Genomic DNA, 19,031 nt, shown 5'->3' with positions numbered 1-19,031 from the left:
GCTAGAAAAATTGTCCTTCCAAAGACTCATGCTGTGTCTTTCTGTTTGTGCAGTGCTAGATGCAGTGACAAGTTATTTAATCCATCTTACTGCACAGTAGGCATGTCTGAGCTTTTTCTGTTTTAAATATCTTTATTTATATATATTTATTATCTGTTGGAAAATAGAATCATAGAAACACTACTTTAGTGTGGCTGGAGTTCTATCACAGGTTATCAGAAGTTATGGTGTCTTCTCCTTGGAGATCTTCAAAAGCTACCTGGACATGGTCCTCAGCGTCCTGCTGTGCATATCCCTGCTGGAGCAGGGGTTGCATCATGTGGATCCAGAGGTCCCTGCCACCCTCAGTTATTTCATGATTCTGTGATTCTGTAAATTTGTTACTTAAGATCTGATTTTTATTTTTTTTTTTTTCATTTGTACCTGGAGTAATTTCACTTCAGCTAAGGGAGTTAAGATTACCTCTGTTAACTACAAAGTGAATTACTGTGTTTTGCTTCAGAACCTCCCCTAAACAGGACTGAGATTTTTAGATTGCATGGGACTATAACCTAAAGGCAGAAAGTCTCAAAGGTGGTCTGATTTGTGGAGACTAAAATGTTTCAAGACACTGTCTGCAGAAACCAACAAGCTTTGTGGAATACATCTCTTAGCTGACTCTCAAAACTCTACCACTATTTTTTTTACATGGCCTTGTGTATCAAGCAAAACAGATCTAACCTTGGGAGAGGGCAAGGGAAAAACTTGCATATTTTTTCATTAGATTTACATTTCCGTATCTTTCAGAAAGTGACCTAGAAGTGACCTAGTTTTTCAGACCAGCAAGTGTAGATTCTATTCTGGGAAAGCTTTGAATCAGTTGGTGCAAATGAGTCATATCCATCCTCCATCTCAATTGGAATACATCACAGCATGGAAACTATCCCAGGATGCTTTGCTCTTCAGCTCTCAAAAAGCACCTTGGCTCAACTTCCATCACCATACATCAGTAAATTCCAGGAAAGATTCACAGATGACACACCTCTTCAGCATCTTCTTTACTCTTGCACAGGAGATGGCCTATTTCATGGTGCTACCTATGCTTTTGTTAAAGTGTTGTTCCTAGAAAGCTGTCTCCAAGTTATCTGCAACGAACTCACAAGATGGGCGTATTGCAAGAGAAATTGATCATGTATGATTGACCCTAGGAGCCCACACTGAATTCAGTCTTGTACAGCATCTTAATTAGTGATCTGAATGGTGGGACAGAATGTACCATCAGCAAGACTGCAGATGGCACAAAACTGGGGGGAGTGGCTGTATAGCCACCTAGAGGAATGTGGGCAGGCTGGAGAAATGGGCAGACTGGAGAATTATAAAGTGCAAGAAGGGGAATAACACAAATGGAAGGAAGATTTTCAGATAAGGACCTGGGTATCCTGATGGGTACCTGTTTAAACATGAGCCAAACCTTGCCACAGAGAAGGCTGGCTGCATCCTCAGCTGCATTCGACAATGTGTTGACATCAGGTCAAGGCAAGTGGCCCTTACTTTCAACTCAGTACCAGTAAGACAACACCACCAGTACAGTGTACAGGCCAGGGCTGAGAAATATAAAGAAGCAAATTTTCAAATGTTGTAACATGATGAAAGATGGTTGTCTTTCAGTGTCAAAGTAAATGTGAAAGAAACAAAATTTGCTTTTCATGCGTAATTATATCAGAGAAAATGAGAAAATATAAGATAAAATTGATTTTTTAAAATAATCTTTTTGAAAGAATCAACTTCATTTTAGTAAGAAAACATTAAAGCCTTCAAGGAGGGCAGTAAAGATGGAGAACAGCACAGTCATAATTAAATAGTAGAACCTAGTTATTTCTGCAAAGACTAAATATGAGATAGTTAAATTTAGGATCAGGTAATTTAGCAAAATTTCTCTAAAGTAAATGTCCATTTTTATTAGCAGTAAAATTTCAGAAATGCCATTTCAAAAATAGTTATCAAAGAATATTTAATTACAATCCTTGTGTGGATATCCACATTCAGAACTTTCCTTACGGTGCAGTACTACGTACAAATCTGAAAAATGTGTTCAGGTCAAAATTCAAATATAAGACAAGAGGAGTGAGTTACAAGTTTATCTCAGATGAATTTAATGCAGTATCTTCTAAACGTTATAAAGCTTTTCCAATATCAATTGTAATGTTTAGTTTTCTATTTTTCTGACTGTCAGAAGGCAGTTAGATTTTTTAAAAGTATCATTGTTTTGTGGATATTAATGAAGCTGCATTAAAACATTGAAATAAGTCTTCAAATAAAATAATTAATTTTATTGCAAACCCCTTTTAAAATATTTTATATATAAATATATTTATTACTTTAAATATACTGTAAATTCTCTTTTACAACTGACTTAACAAGAATAGTTACAGCTCAGCTGGAGTAGCTGGATTGAAAATATCAATATCCTTACTGTCTTAAACATGATTTTTGAAGCAATTAACATTTGCATGTTTTTATTTTTCCACATATAATTTAACAGACTCAAGCAGATGCTGGTATTATTGCTGTAACATACTACTCCCTGATGTTCAGTTACAAAGATTAATATATGGCTCTCTTCTTGCTTGTACATATTTATTCCCAGTGCCAAGTCTAAAATTTGCATCAGAACTGCTCTGCTTTCTCTAAAATAATGTGTGTCTATTTATTCTGTATAATGGGCTAAATCCAGCACTGCACTATCCTGGCTTTATCTGTCTGTAATTCATACAAGAATTACATTGAGGAAAGACACAAAGTAAACAAGCAGTAAGTCAAAAACATTTTAATCTTCAAAAGAATATCAGAAGCAAAGTATTTCATGAATCACTGCAAGAGGTAGTTAAAACTGATGGGTCTTATGAAAGACATAAATTTTTAGGACTGGCCTAAGACTAGTGTCTAAATAAAACAAGGCTGAGTGACAGATGCTAACCCGTTTCCAAGGTATTCAGCAATTGAAAATAACTCACATCATTCCTAGAGCATGAAGCACAAATTGTGATCCAAAATATATGCTTTTTTAGTTTTTATGCTCACTTTCATTTTTACTGATGTCTTCCATCATAAAATACTTCTGTGTGAGCTAGTAAATTTGCAACTGCGAATCCCTTAATTGAAAAATTAATATATTACTATATAAAATTTACAGGAGTATGTATAAGTAAACTAAGACTAAAAATGTTTCCTTGGCAAGAGATAGACAATGAATGTGATGCCAAAAGTTCCACAATAGTGGAATGACATTGCTTATTTTTCTGTGAATTTATGTTTTTAAAAATCTCAGGAAAATTAAGTACAAAAATTTTGTTTTGATTTCGTAATTAAGATAAAATTTTTTCTAATTATCGACATCTGTAAAATTCAGAGATTTTTATACCACTAAAATAGTATTTAATTACAGAGGAAAAAAATGCTTGATTAAACCTGAACAATGTTCTGTGTGTTTAACTTAAATATGCATCTCTATCAGAACTGAAATGCATCCTTTCTATTGCAAAGTGTGATAGATCTGTTTTCAAAGCTACTTTTAATCTTAACCTGTAAGGCTGCAGTGTCATACTGGAGCATAGCTATTTGTGATTCATGATGTCTGCATGAAGCAGTGCGACATGAAATTGATTACTAAGTCTTTAAATGACATCAGTGCTTTGCTTTCAATCTGTGGCCCTTCGCATATCACTCCACTGTGTATCTGTTGCCTTGTTCTTAAATCATGAGCAACACTGATAAAACATAGATTAGAAAAGCAATTTCTCACTAAACACTGATAAACTTTCACCTTCACTGTGAAGACACCAATTGTTATGTACAAACAACATGATCTCATTCTTTATCCAATAATGTGTATATCACATTCTCAGTAGGTTCTTTGTGCAGTTTGCTCCAAATGTACAAGGATTTGGCCTTTTGTGCTTTCTGGGTGTGAAATAATACATGTTTAACAATGCACAGCACAGTACAAATTTTACAACTCACATTGAGGAGCATTACGACTAACATTAAGTAACTGTGCTATCAGTGTATTTTATGTGTATCTGCTTCTTTATGTTTATGTCCCCATGCAAAATATATATGCGATGTTTGGTATGAGGCATTGGGTGAAAACTCATGGGTTATACACTGGCATGACATCATGACATTTTACTTCTGCCTGATGAATGGAAGTGGAGGGATAGCACATTAGATGACAGAGTGTCACCATGTTCCTGTAGCAGATTTACAAACATCCAAGGACCAATATCACAAGACACTGTTTATACTGCATGTGAGTTCATCAACTAAATATTAAGTCACTTAGTATTGTCCTTTCTCCCTCCTCTACAGTCTTACTGTAGAAACCTGCTTGTCCTGCACATGGACACTTGTTTCAGAGTATGTGGTTCAAGCAATAAATGCATTCTTCTTTACAGTATAAAAGGAAATGAAGGATTAAGACTTCAAGAGGTGGAGAAGTCTGCCTTCCTTCCCCTACATTCTAAAAATGTTCAAGTTCTAATTGTCTGTGTGAGAATAACCTCTGTTATTTTCTTTTCTGCTTTCAGCATTCGTGTAATCGATCCAAACCTCACTCAGAAAATCTCTGCATGGATCTGTATGTGCATGTCTGTGTATGTGCTTAGAAACAAATTTACATAAATCATTTATTAAACTCGAATTTTGTGATTGGATAGTTTGCTAACACAGAGTAAGTTTTTGATTGGAAAAGACAAGATTAAATTGTAGATATTATACATTTTTGTCTTTCCTGCAGTAGGTTTTTCATCCCTTGCCTGCAGCAATTTCTTCTAGTTTCTCTGTAAATCTTCCTGAAAACATTTCAATTGCATAACTGATATGTAGAATTCCAAGTATGTATATATTTGCAGTCATATCATTTCTGACCTAGTTTTCCAGCACAATCTTCTTGTTTCAGTAATTAATTCTAGTTATATGTGATGCAGCCGCAGGATCTCATGGAAAAAGACACACTGGAGGGAAATACTTACATAGTCAGCAGAGAAAACATAAGAGGGAAATGGAATCCAAATTTGCTGAGATGTTTCTTGACTTCTTTCATTAACTTCAGCAGCAGTTGTCACAAGAAAAAGTTTGGTAGAAAGCAAACCCCTTGTATTCTTCAGATATCCGAGGGGCTGGGGGTGGCCAAGCTTAGATTCTGAGTGACACATAATTTTGCATTGTAAGACTGGTTGAACTCAATATATGAACTACCACTAAAACAGATTCACAAATTATGCACTGACCAATGCATCTAGTCACATTCAAATGGGCTCTCACAATCACTTCTTAGGAGTTTTGCCTATGCCCAGTGATAATTCTCACAGCTAGATTAATGAATAATGAAATCAAGGAACAGATTATCCAACACATTCTACCACAAAGGTTTCCCTCTCTAAAGAGGTGGACTTTTCAATAAGTCACCTTCAGTAAGTATTCCACAGCAGTGTAAGTTGAAGTATCTTCTTTTTTATAAAGAAAACATTTATTGAGACAAGTTCTTTCAATGTCTCTTCTTGTGCTTGTTCCAATTTTATTCAGAACATAACAGAGAAGGCAAACTGGTGATTTAATGTTGATACAATCAAATTGTTATGGACATACAGAAAAATCTGAGCTAAAGCAATAATAACCAATACATTGTATGGATTAATTTATTTCTAATTCTAATTCCAACTCTTAAAAAAATAACATGAACCATCAAAGAAAGATTCTCAGGTAACAAAAGCATTGGTACTACCTTCACTGTTATGATAGAAAAAAATAAACTTAATCTGTATAATTTCTATTGAAATTCAATGCTTTGATTATTCTGAGGTTTAGAAACTTCGTTCCCCAGCTGGATTGTACATAGAGAATGTTGTCATATGACCGCAATTAATTTTGTATGTTGACCGAACTGAGCTTTATTTCTTCCATATCAAAGGAAAGACATTTCATTAACATCAACTGCTATCCATCAATGTAATTTGAAAAATAGAAATATTCCACTCCATTAGAGGGCTAGTTTAATGATCAGTGACAAGAAAGACTGGATTGAGAGTCCAGGACCTCAGACTTAAAGGAGCAGGGTGCTCTTTCCTAGAGACAGGAGGCCCCAGTTTTTACTGATAAGACACACTGTTAATTACATGTAAACTTTGGGCTTACTTATGCTTAGAAGTAACTCTTTTACTGCAAATAACATATTTGAGACATTTGTTTTTTGTAACTTTAGGTTCAAAAATTGTTCTGGCTTTCATCTTGTAGTAGATAAGGCATTTTAAAGATGAAGATGCTAGCTGAAACATAATAGAGGTAGAGACTGTAAAATGTAAAGCAAATTAAAGGTTTAGATTTTTGATGTTTGCTTTTGTTTTCATTTGTTCTTTTCTTCCTAAGCATCAGTTGGTGTGTGTATATATTTGTGCATATTTAAAATTAGCCATTATCTGAAGGTCCTATGTCCTCTTCTGTTGGTCTTGCCAACTGGAAATTAAAGTGATTTAGTGGAAGTTAAAGCAACACTTTGTCTAGAAAGTTTTAAGCATTTGAGAGCCCTATTTGTTTTTCTCTCCCTTAGCATTCAATATTAATATTTTATAAAGCATTATTATAATTTACCATGAAGCACACATTGACTAGAGTAGCATTAGTTATTTTCAGTGCAGAGTACATTGAGGTACACTGAGAACGAGAATGCAGTATTTATTGTAATGAGAATTTTGATTATCCTGTGCTGTGCTAAAAGTTGCAGTACCTGAGATTCCGTTGAGACAATTTGCCATCATGTATCTGAAGAAAATCTTCAAAAAGTTCTAAAAAACCTTTGCATCTCCCTCACTGGAAAAAAAAAAAAACAAAACAAAAAAACAAACAAACAAAAAAACAAACAAACAACAACAACAACAACAAAAACTGTGTTGAAACTGGCCTGAATAATCATTATTTGGGATAATCCAGAATGGTAGATATATGGAAGGAATAATTTTATGAAGAAAATTGGTTCTACATTATTGTGAGGCCAGATCTGTGCAGAGGAGGAAGAGACATATATGACAGTTCTTCCTTGTGGTAATATACTACAGTCACTACAGAAGGTAGAGAAAGTAGTGCTTTTTTATTAACTTTCTGAGTTAAAGTAGAAACAAACAGAAAAACAAAAACCTTAGGATTAGCTTTTAAATTCTTTATGCTTAATTTTTATGTTGCGATATTTGAAGTTCAGTCTTCACAGCTTTCCTTCATAATTATGTACATACAAACCAAGCAGAAAGGCAGTCTGGAAGAGTATATAGAGCTGTTTATTGCATGGGTAAGGACAGAGTTGCTGTTGTGGAAACTGCTATGCAAATGAAGAGTGATGTACATTTATACTTATTTATTTATTTATGAGTGATGTTAATATTTACATAGTTTTTTGAGCATAATCAGAATTGGGCATTTCCAGACAGGTGAACAATTAAGTAATTGCTCATGCAATTGACTGAGCACTTGTTTCCATTCCAAGTTCTCCACACAGTTTTCAGCTCTGCTAAATTAGAAAATTTTTTGTACCTTTCGGTGGCAAATAAAATCAAAAGCCCTTGCTCCTGAGCAAATAAACATGACAAGATCATGAAATCCAATATTCTCAAAACATATCCCTTGGCTCAGAAGCAGACTGGTGACAATTACATTAGGTACAACTTATTGTTAGGCTGCTCTACACACAAGTTTCAATTCACAAGAAGCAGCTTAGATGATATGCTACCCAGAGAGCAATGTTTTGTTTTTGTTTTTTTTTTCCTTTTTTTTTTTTTTTTTTTTTTTTAACATTATTTTATCAGTGGCAGAAGTCAATTTAACTTGCTTATTAAAACAGCAGCTCTCCTGGTTTCAGATGCAACAGAGCTGTTTTTTCTTCATAATATCTGTTATGATCCTGTGTTTTTGCTTTAGGAGAAAAAAAAAAAAAAAAGAAAAAAGAAGAAAAAAGAAAAAAGAAAAGAGAAAAAAGAAAAATAAAATGATGATATTTTTTGGTTTTTGCATGGAGCCAAGGATATTTACCTCTGCACTGAAAGGTTACAGAGGCACAAGAAGATGGAACAGGACAGGAACCAGGACAAGAACCCGGACAGCTAACTTAAAATATCCAAAGGGACATTCCATGATATATGACATAAAGCAAAAAGTATAAGACCATGAGAAGTTGGTCAGGGGAGGATGCTGCTGGGCATCGATCAGCAAGTGGTGAGCAATCAGTTACATCACTTGTTTTGTAGTTAAATACTGAAGATAACTACATATATGTATATCATTACAATTGTTACTGTTTTTATTCTCTTTTCCTGTTTCAGTAAGTAGCTTTTTATCTCATCACTAAGGTTGTGTCTTGCTATTTTTTCCCTCATATTCTCCCCCCATCAGCCTGCTTGATTAAACCACAGAAGCAACTTTCAGTAAAGTGAGCGAAAGATATATAAAAGTTTTCTTTTTGTATGTTTGATTTTTCAATTTCCTTTTTTTTTTTCTTTTTTTTCTTTTTTAACATATACTTTACTGCGAATCTAGTTTTGTGATTTTAGTTCTTAAAAATGCTTACCAGCAGTTTCATTCTGAGGCTTTAAAGAAAATTGTTCCCCAGTTCAGTCCTGTGTTCAGATATTCAGAACATGATACATGATACATCTGGGTCAGTAGAAGGATGATTGTCAACTAAGAGTTGTGATTTTAATCTCAATAGTTTAAAACTATTGAAGAGATTCCATGTTTGTTGGATATCTGTATTTTAATAAAATATAAAGATGCTTTGCCTGGGTTTCACAATGATGTATGAGCAACCTTGTTATAACTACTGAGTTACCTTTTTGTAAATTTGCTCACTATTTCTTGTTATTGATTACAGTTCCATGTATGGAACTCTACAGCTAACGGAGTTCATTCTTCAACTCATTTCAACAAAATCATGCAGCAATACATTCAGCAATGCATAGAGTTAAACATGATGTTTTACTTCAGTGTCATGAACGAAATGTGAGCAGCTCAGCACCCAGAATGGAAATGTTAAACAAGCGAAAACACATTCGAGTACTAAGTGAAAGTAAAAGGGCATATAAAAGTAAGCATTTTTTATTTTTTTTTAATTTATTATTCTACTGATCTGAATACTCAGTCACAAAAAATACTTCTATGGATTTCAAGAGCTTATTGAAATAATGGTTTATGCATTGCTCAGTGGGCACTTTACATGCATTACAGTTCCATTTTTGTTTTTAATATCTTTTATAAGTGGGATTATATGGACTTTTACTGAAGGAGGAGTAAGTGCTTCAGCTCTTTGTGTATGTTGTTCTTCTGATTCACAGTAATGCATAGGATAAGGATTACATTTAATGTATTTGTGATATATTTTTATAGGTAACACCAATGTTTTAGCATATTTAAAGAAGTGAAGCTTTTATCTAAGGATTGCTGCTACCAATTATGTGAAGCTATTATTTTATTATTCACAAAGCACTCTAATAATCAAAGGCTGATCACAGAAAAATTATGAACTCTAATTGCAATTAGAGGGGAGTTAAAAGTATGGATCATTATGGTGCATTTTTAAAGAAAGAACTGAACACATCACTGTGTTACTTCAGTGATATTCAAAGTCAAAAAATGGATTTTCATATTCACAAAAGTACAAATGATTTTTTTTTATTTTTTTATTTTTTTTTTAATATGGTTTATTCTTTAAGTGCTCAGTTACAGCCTTCTTCTATATAGAAAGGGCTTCATTCTACAGGTTATCAGCATGCATCCATGTTTTGTTAGACTAGGAATTGTGTTATATATAAGTGTTTGTGTAACATTAATTAAATGAACATGTATAATTATGCTTCTGTTAAGAAATGTAGAAATTATTTTGAAAATAAAAAGAAATCTAATCTTTCACTGTATAGAGAAATCAATGTCAGGAGTTGCACTTCTTTCCTGTGTTATCCTTTTCAAAACAAAAAACCTATTGCCTCTAAACTTCTATTCGTCTTGTTACTACTAGGAAGATTTTCACTAGTAACTGTATTCTCATATTTCAAAAACGAATTAATTTACTTTGTTAATGAGTGTGAATATATTCATTTTTGAGTAGATGCAAGGTGTAATTCATTTTAAGTAATATGAGAAGATAGGGGCTAAATAATATTAGAATTTAACTCTACTATATAATAGTGCTAGATGGTAGCACTTTTAATCATTGAATCAGGATGTTCCATAATTGGAAAGATTATTTCTCTTCAAGCATCAAATATTTCAATATGTTTGTATCCTGGGGATTCAGATTATTTTGATACTCACCATAAAGATACATTTTATTGACAATTTGCTCATCATCTGTTTTGGAAATTTATCTTGTATTGTTCTCTCACAGAAAACAAAATGAACCACAAACCTGAAAACTGAAACGTAAGTCCCTGCATCAAGCAACACTGCAATAAATAACATGTGGTGGTGTTTTTTTGTTTTTTTTTTTTTTGTTTTGTTTTTGTTTTTTAAGCCTAGATTCTACTTATAAATGATTTATATTTAGTTAATAAAAATTCTATGTTGTATATATTTTTTAAATTCTTACCTTGCATAAAAGTAAAGTTTCCCCACAGCTCTCTTGAATGGAAATAATTACCAGTGAGATAAAGCACCTGAGATCTGAGATGTTAAAATATATTAGCACTTTCAATAGTTACTTCTGTTGCTTCTGAAATGTAATGCTGAACAGTTTGAAGTCTTTATTAGAGCTCACCTCAGTCCTTTGTCAGCTTCATATATGAGCAAATGACCATCTCCTTCTTTAAAATGATTTCACTTATATGCCATCAAATCTGTATTTAAGCCATGCATTTGAACAGGACTACTATATTTAATGTTTGCTTGTACTTCAGTACTGTTTGTGTCAATAGTCAACAGCCTTGTGAAGACTGGTAACAAGACCATAGTTTTTGTCCAGTAGATTAAGTATATCTACTGAAATTCAGTGCCAACCTGATCCCATAAGTGAGCGTCCTTATTTAACCGCCTCTGTCCTTTGTTTAGATAAAGCAGCAGCTTTTCATATTTGCATTGGTGGCATTACTAAACTTTGGGATAGAGCTCTTCACTGGGAAGTCCTGCAGTCCTGTCTGTGGTGTTTGTGCCATTCCTTAATATATCTTGACATCCTCTGACATAAAGAAGGGTATCTGGGAAAGAATGGAGCCAGGATGAGCATTACAGAGATCGTTAATCTAGATGGGACCTTAACACAAATGTTTTGGTGCAACAGGGTGGAATTTATCATGAGAATGCCCATTGTAGTTAGAGAAAATCTAATCAAGAAATAGAAGGGTGCCTACAGCACAATTCAATTCACTATCATAGGAGCGTCTACTTTAAGGTAAGCTAAATCTTGCTCTGGGCTCCACTGACTGACTGAGATATATTTGTTACCATATAGAATCAAGTTTTATCCTTTTAACCTTGTATTTGTAGAGTAAATCTCTACCTTCTGTAATTCAAATATCTTTTCTTGTATCATCTCTGCCAAATTTACATCTTATGGTATGCCCTCCTTCTTATCTAATCTCTGTTTCTTATCTAATTTCTTCTTCTTCATTTAGCACCTCTTCAAAGTCAATACTGCTTTTTGTATCCTTCAATTAGACTTCATAGTACTAGCTCATTTTCTGAAATACTCTAAATAGTGTTTTCCTTCATAATATTAAGTTTTGAAAAAGTGATTTCTACATGGAGTACAAAAAAATTATGAGAATGATTTCCTAAATTGGAAACTGATGTCTTCTACAAACTGGACCAATGGAACTCCTAAGCAATTTTGTAGATTTTAAGAAGTCTGTACCACAGACCTCTTTTTCACATGTATTAAGCAGCGTTTATTATTTGTGTGTATGTCACTGTAGTATATTTTCTAGTCAAATACTACAATAAATACTTTTTATCTGTAAGCCTATACTCAAGACCCCACATCTCATCTTACCAAACAATAAAGTTAACCCCTCTCCTAATTCAATGTCTGAGGCCATAGATGTGAAATAGAATTACATAATCTAAATGTTTTTTTGCATGTTCATAAAGCTGCAATAAATTAACAGTGTGTAATTTGTTAACCATGGAAAGAATGAAGAAAAACGTGTTAAAACATTTTACTGAGAATAAAATATTTCATTTTGCCCTACATTTGCTATGAGGGAATTGTGATCTCACACATGTTACTATGACTGTGTTCACATCTGGTAATGCCTTAAGTTAAGTCATTTGTTTGCCTATTTTGTAATAAATATTCAGTTAACAGCAAGTAGTTACAGTAAAACTGCATCTGAACGTGGAACTGGGACATAGTCTGCTGATTGGTCATAGTATGCCATGCAGTTTTGCTCCTGCTCCTGATCCCACAGTGGGATATCCACTAATGTGATTTTTGTTTTATTTTGTTCCCTAGTTGATCTGGACATGTGACACATGACAGATGAGGAGCCAGGGTACTCTCCAGAAAACCCTGTTTTCCAAATATGTGAATTCAATGCAGAATTTCATTATTGGCCCTCTACCTATTCCATAATGTTTATCTAGATGACTAAGATTATTTGGAAAGTGGAAATTTATGCTTTTAAATACTTTTACCTTGAGAGCCTCAGGTTATGAATTTATTTTATTCTCTCATCATCCTCTGCATGGCAGATCAGCTGGATTGCCTAAAATCAAAAACTAACTTTATTGTGTGTGAATGTCAGCATGTTATTCTGCATACTAGTTAATTTATGTGATTTAATGGAGCAGCGTTTCCCAGAATTCCCCTACAGAACATGCACAGATGTGATCATAATAAATCAAAATGTCCAACTTGTGAAATACTCAGAAATAGTTCTGAAGACATACAAAATCTGATTATAGAAAAATACATGGGCAAAACAGAATCCATAATACAAGTACATAAAAATGTTCAGGATGGTCCTTGGCATTGTTTTGATCTCTACCAAATAGGATCCTCCATAACAATTCTAAGCCAGGGGCAATTATCAGTAAGCAGTTTCTGCATGAACACAGAAGAATATTTCTTCACAGACAGAATTCTTAGGCATCTAAGAACTGATGTGATGTTGACTGTCTATGTCAGCTGTTCTTAGTAGCCCATTAATAGTTTTTTATGAAAGGGCATGGTAAAGAAGAGGATAGCATGTTCCCCCTCACGCCTTTTTATTTATTTATTTATTTATTTTAAGTGTTCTGTTATAATGATGATCCATCCGTATTCAGTGTGTTTAACCAAATGTAAACCAATCCACACTACTCTATTCCTACATATCATTGTCTTGTCTGCTTTTATGGCATATTTTGCAGCTGGCATTCAGCTTGCAGTGCTTATTTTTGAATAATATGTTAAAATACTAGGAATCCCATTATTTCCCTGCATTTAGTCTTTGCCAAATTGCATGTATTACATGCAATTTACAGGCAGGCGCTGTACAGCATACAAGTAATTGAGTGATAAACCCTAAAAAGGATTAATCAGAAAAAGATTAAAATAGCTTCTCACTTTTCCTAAATAATGAATGCACTTGTGTCTGTGTTGCTTTTTCTCTCAAAGGTAAAAAGGAAGGAACTGGAAAATATAGTTTACTGAAGAAACTATTCTGCATTTCATGTCTTTATAGCTTTCTGGAGAATATTAAATGCAGTTGATAAGTACTATTCTTTAATATGTAACATATTTGGTGATGATCTGTTACTCTGTAAGAGAAGTTCTAAAATGTGCTTATTAATAGACAGTTTAGGTCATTGGATTGGCTACAGAATAAGGAACTAGAGACTCTAACTCTGTGATTTTCTATAAAGTCCTTAATAACTCTGCTGACGTCAATAGAATTTAGACATTAGCGTTTACTGTCTCATCTGTAAGAGAAGGATAATACTTATCAACCTTTCAGGGATAGCAAAGGATTAGATACTTCATAATTACACAGTGAGTTAAAAGACAAAGCTCTGCTACTGCCTTCACAAACACTAAACCATGACACTACCAGTTCCTTCTTGTATCTAGCTGAAGGTGGAAAGACACCAAGTCTGTTACTTATCTGCAGTAACTTGCATGAAAAACGGCAGCATTTTGTGTTTGTTGAAGCAAAAAAAAATATGTTTCCACAGCAGTAGTTTAACACTACTTTGAAGTACATTTTTAGTAAGCTGGTAGTGGAGAAAAAATGGAAGGAAGCTAAACAGTAGCTTCTTAGTAATAGAGCTAAGTTGTAGTAGCTAGTGCATGTCATAATTAAAAATAAATCAATTAAGTTGAGAGACTTGCAGATTTGTCTTCATTCTTTGAGTGAGTTTTCTGTCAAAGACAAGAAGGATAATTCAGCTGAAAAAAACACTGCTTGGTTTTGCCTTGATCTGAACGCAAACGAAAAATATATAAAATACATCCTGTCTCCTTCATTTGCTTTCATACCAAAATGTTTTAGTAGTTAAATCTTTCTAGACTGCAGTACATATGAATGCCATGATGCTGAAAATACATACTTAAGTCTACTAGCACAGGGAGGACTGGTAGTTAACACTCATGCTTGTAATAAGGAAAGAATTTTTCAATAAAAGTCTATACTATAAAGGACCGTGATTTTTTAAATCTACATCACACCCTAGAAATATTGAAGAGCCATTCTTATAAGCAATTTGATTCAAGGAACTGTCAAAGTCAAAACAGAATTATTATCTTATATAATGCAAAGTTCTGAACATAGACAAAATTATGTATTGAATTCTTAAATTGATGGGTGTGTAGAATATTAATAATCTATGAAGAAGAATATAAATAAGGTAGAGCCTGAATAAAAGAACAGAGATACACTAATGAAACCATTCTGAATATAACCTGACAATAAAATACAGCCTGAGTGTATCCATGTGAAAATCGGAATAAGATGCTTTAACCTGCAAACAAGCATTGTAAATGTTTCTATTATCTTATTTCCCAAGAACCTATTAGCTTTTACATATTATATTGTACAATGTAATCTTGATTAAACTAGAACAAGGAAAGGATTTTTTTTTTAATTTCTATTTTTTAAATACAAATTTTCTATTTTTACTTTCTCTATGTTATAGTTCAAATCAAACAAAATTATTTCATTCATAATCACACATAATCTTCTCTATGGATTAGGCTTGTACTTCAGGGATAATTGGGAGTCAGAAATGGACAGAGCCACAACAGAAAGTAGAAAGAGAAACATATCTCTCCCTTGTCTTTATTTCCAGATTCCTTCAATAGATTGTATTACTCATTCCATGCTCTGGAAATTTATTACTTACAATTCACTTCAGCTGGGAAGAGACTTTTACTATTTCTCCTTATACAGTTAGGAGAAAGCACCTATAGAAAAAAAGATATTTGTCAAAAACATTACACTGGACAACTGGAGAAATCTAATCCAATGAGTAACAATGAAGGTGTGAGCATTCATGGGATATAGCAATAAAGCTTTTTATCACAGAAAGGAATTATACAGTTTTGTCACATTCAAAGAAATAGAAAAGGCTTGTACTGAGAGTAAATTGTAAACTGCCCACAGCTAACTACTATTAGCTAGGAGACTACTTCAGTCCAGTGGACAGCTTTCATCTAGTGACTGCATTCCACAGATGTTCTTCTTCCACTACACTGGCAAAGAGAAGAATTTCTGCTTGGTCAGTAATATCAGGATTCTGATCTCAAAATCAACAAGATATTGCAACTGACCCTGAATATTAATATGTGGGTAAAGTCACATATCTAAGTAGATGCATATAATTGTGAGTGTAAGTAATGTAAATCATGGATGCTTGTAGATCAGCCCTAAGACAGCATCATCTACATTATGAATTTTACTTCATGAAGTAACTAAAGGCACAGTGACTAAAGTGTATGGTCACTCAGCTGTATGCAGTCTGAAAACCTGCATTACTGTTCATGTGTGGTTTTTCTTGTTTTTGTTGTAACTGTTTGGGTTTCTTTGTGTGTGTTTTATTTTTCAAAGCAATATGGATATATTTGCAAAATAGTCGTTGGTTTCATCTACAGACTCCTCTAATTCCAATTTCATCTCACTTTCTGTATTTCATAAATGACAAATGAGTCCAGTAAGATTTTCACTAGAATATGTAAAGAGTTTAGAAGTATAAAAAGCCAGTAGCACTGATACTAGACGCATGATACCCATGATGAGTTATTGTGTGGTTTAACAAAACAACACTGCAGTTCCAGTTTTGAAATAAAATGTTCATCCATTTGCCTCATAGAGAACAGGATTATAACCTCACAGAACAGAACGATATTATAATTTATTTGAAAAAAGAAAAGAAAAACACCAAAAACCAAAACAAACAAAAAAGAAAAAAAAAAAACAAAAACAGAGACATTATAGAGTACCTGTCTATTGTAGTTTCACTGGACTTCTGTAGCCACAACTCTTCCAACAATTATAAAAGTATCCACACTTGCCCAGAGTTTCCAAAATGAAGATTTTAAGTAAACTTTAATCTGCACAGATAGCATATCTGGAATATCTACTGGAAACTGTGTGAGTTTTATTATGTAATTATACTGTCCATGATTGTTTCCCTGGCATTACATGGTGCTGTGTGGTATTTAAGACACATGACTTCAACTGACTTTATGGAAATCAAATGGCTAGAGCCATTTGAAACTAAGAATCTTTAAGAAAAACATGTAAAATACAGGACATAATAGTAATTCCATTACAAGTTGTTTCATTTTCTTTATCCTTCTCATAAAGAAGATTGTCATAATAATTCACAAACCTGTCCTCTATGTAGGTATTACTCTTGGACAAAAAAATACTTTAACAGGAATCTAATTAAAAAAAAAAGCTACTGTGAATTCACATTGTAAAGGAATACAACACTACTGAAATGACATTCAAAATAAAGTTTTAAAGACTTATATAGCCAGCAGAAGATGTCATCACTATGAACAATGCTAATCAGAGTGAAACTAATGAGACAGCTATAAATCAATTGTCCTTCCTAGCTTAAATTTATATATCTGACTACAGAAAAGCAAAAGAAAATCAATCAATCAATTAAAGAAACAAATAAATAAAAACAAATAAATGAAATGCAGAGAATGAAAGGAAAAAAGCTTTAAAGAAAGACATATATCTGATAATTAATTGCTTAAACTTTAGGTAGCAACTTTTAAACTACCAATGCACAGTTTTGAACTGTTGTCTTTTTTGATAGCCCTAGAAATGCCCGTACCAGACAAGACAAAAGGAGAGCTATGCATAAACTGACCATAGATGTTTAAAGGCATGCAAAAATTTGTCAAATGTTCTTCAGAAAACTTTCTTTCAGGTTTTCCTTTTCCATTTTCCCTTTTTGTAACTTCTGAAGTTTCTGAAAACATGAAAACATTAAGTTGAATCATGGTATTTATTATAATGGTTAGACCAAAAGAATAACTTTTTTAAGAGAACCAAAATTATTCCACATATTTAATTTAGATTGCAATAAGAAAACACTCATTAGTTTTTTCATTAACTCAAGTTCATATTCTTGCTTGTAAAGGAAATCACCATTGCTCAGATCAAAATCTCATCCGAGCTAAGCTTAAGTGAGTATTGAGAAGTAGCTAAGGAATGTCCTTGTTTGTTTGTTTGTTTGTTTGCTAATTATCTGTGCAAGCTTGCATTTCACAGTCTTCTCTTATATTTGCTTATGTTAACAAACAGAACAAAGGAAGGTGTTTTTTTATTTCCAATTGTTAATTCAACACAATGAAGTGTCTTCAAGGATGCTTATCATCATAGCTTTGTTAAGCAAATTCTAGTTCTTACATGATTGGTCAAATTTATTGTCATTTCAGATTAAGGTTTCATTTGCACAAAGTAGCAACTATTAAGGATGCTGAGCTTCAGCTAACTCCGTGAATTCTTGTTACTGTAATGTGGGTAACATGAAGACTTCTTTCATTTTTTAAGAGTTACATTTAGGAATCCTTGATGATAATTCAACATAGTTGGCTATAGCTAACAAGAAGTTCACTTTAATTTATTTTTTTTTATTTGATACAGAATTTATGGAAAATCTAAGCATACTTGTTATACTATTTTTATAGAGGCAAACAGTGATTTTTTTAAGAAACAGTAACTTGGTTGATAAGGCTGTTTTAAGACTTCTCAGTTGATGGCTATGTTATCTGTAATCATCATAAAATTAATTCTTATAAATATTTAGATTATTTTAAGACAGAATTCTAAAATGGTGGAATCTTTTAGGGAAAGTGACATTGAAATGCTTTTAAGTTATGAAGTACATATCTTAAAAATCATATTTATGAATTTTATAACAAACTATTTCCTGTTCATTATTAGTCTGCTGACACATTGGTTAAACTAAATAACTTCCAATGACATACAGAACAATATTACAGATAATAAACAAGAAAAATAATGCATTTTTACTATTTCATTAAGCATCAGGGATTTCGAGCACAGCATTTTGCATACCTTTCAAATTTATCAAAAATTTTACTTCTTAGAGAGAAATTATAACTCATACTTAACTGTAAACTATTTCATAAAAATAATATATATATATTTATTAAAAATAAAATAAATACATAATATAAGGAATGCTATTTTTATTGGGAAAAAAAAGTAAAATCTCATATGTAGTTTTCTTTGAAAGTAGTGCCTCCTGTTTATTTCCACTGAAATGACAATACGGTGAGCACAGTAACAGTGTTTGATATAGCAAATTCTCAGCTATGAAAAACTGTTTTCCATAAGGGTTACCACCATTAGTTATGTATTTTGGCAGCAATGAACAATACCACACGTAAAATCTGCGTGGCCATCCAGAATGAATATTCTCTTTCATATCACTGTCACCACTGCTGAAGTGCACCACCCACCACCTCACTGTGTTCACATCCATTTTTTGGTCTCCATAAATGTTCAACAAGTATCAATTAATGTCAGTGCTTGCTATTTTTAATACATATGGGAGTT

The sequence above is a fragment of the Excalfactoria chinensis genome, chromosome 3, assembly GCF_039878825.1.
Source record: "Excalfactoria chinensis isolate bCotChi1 chromosome 3, bCotChi1.hap2, whole genome shotgun sequence".
Taxonomy (NCBI): Eukaryota; Metazoa; Chordata; class Aves; order Galliformes; family Phasianidae; genus Excalfactoria; species Excalfactoria chinensis.
This window is presented reverse-complemented; position numbering follows the sequence as displayed.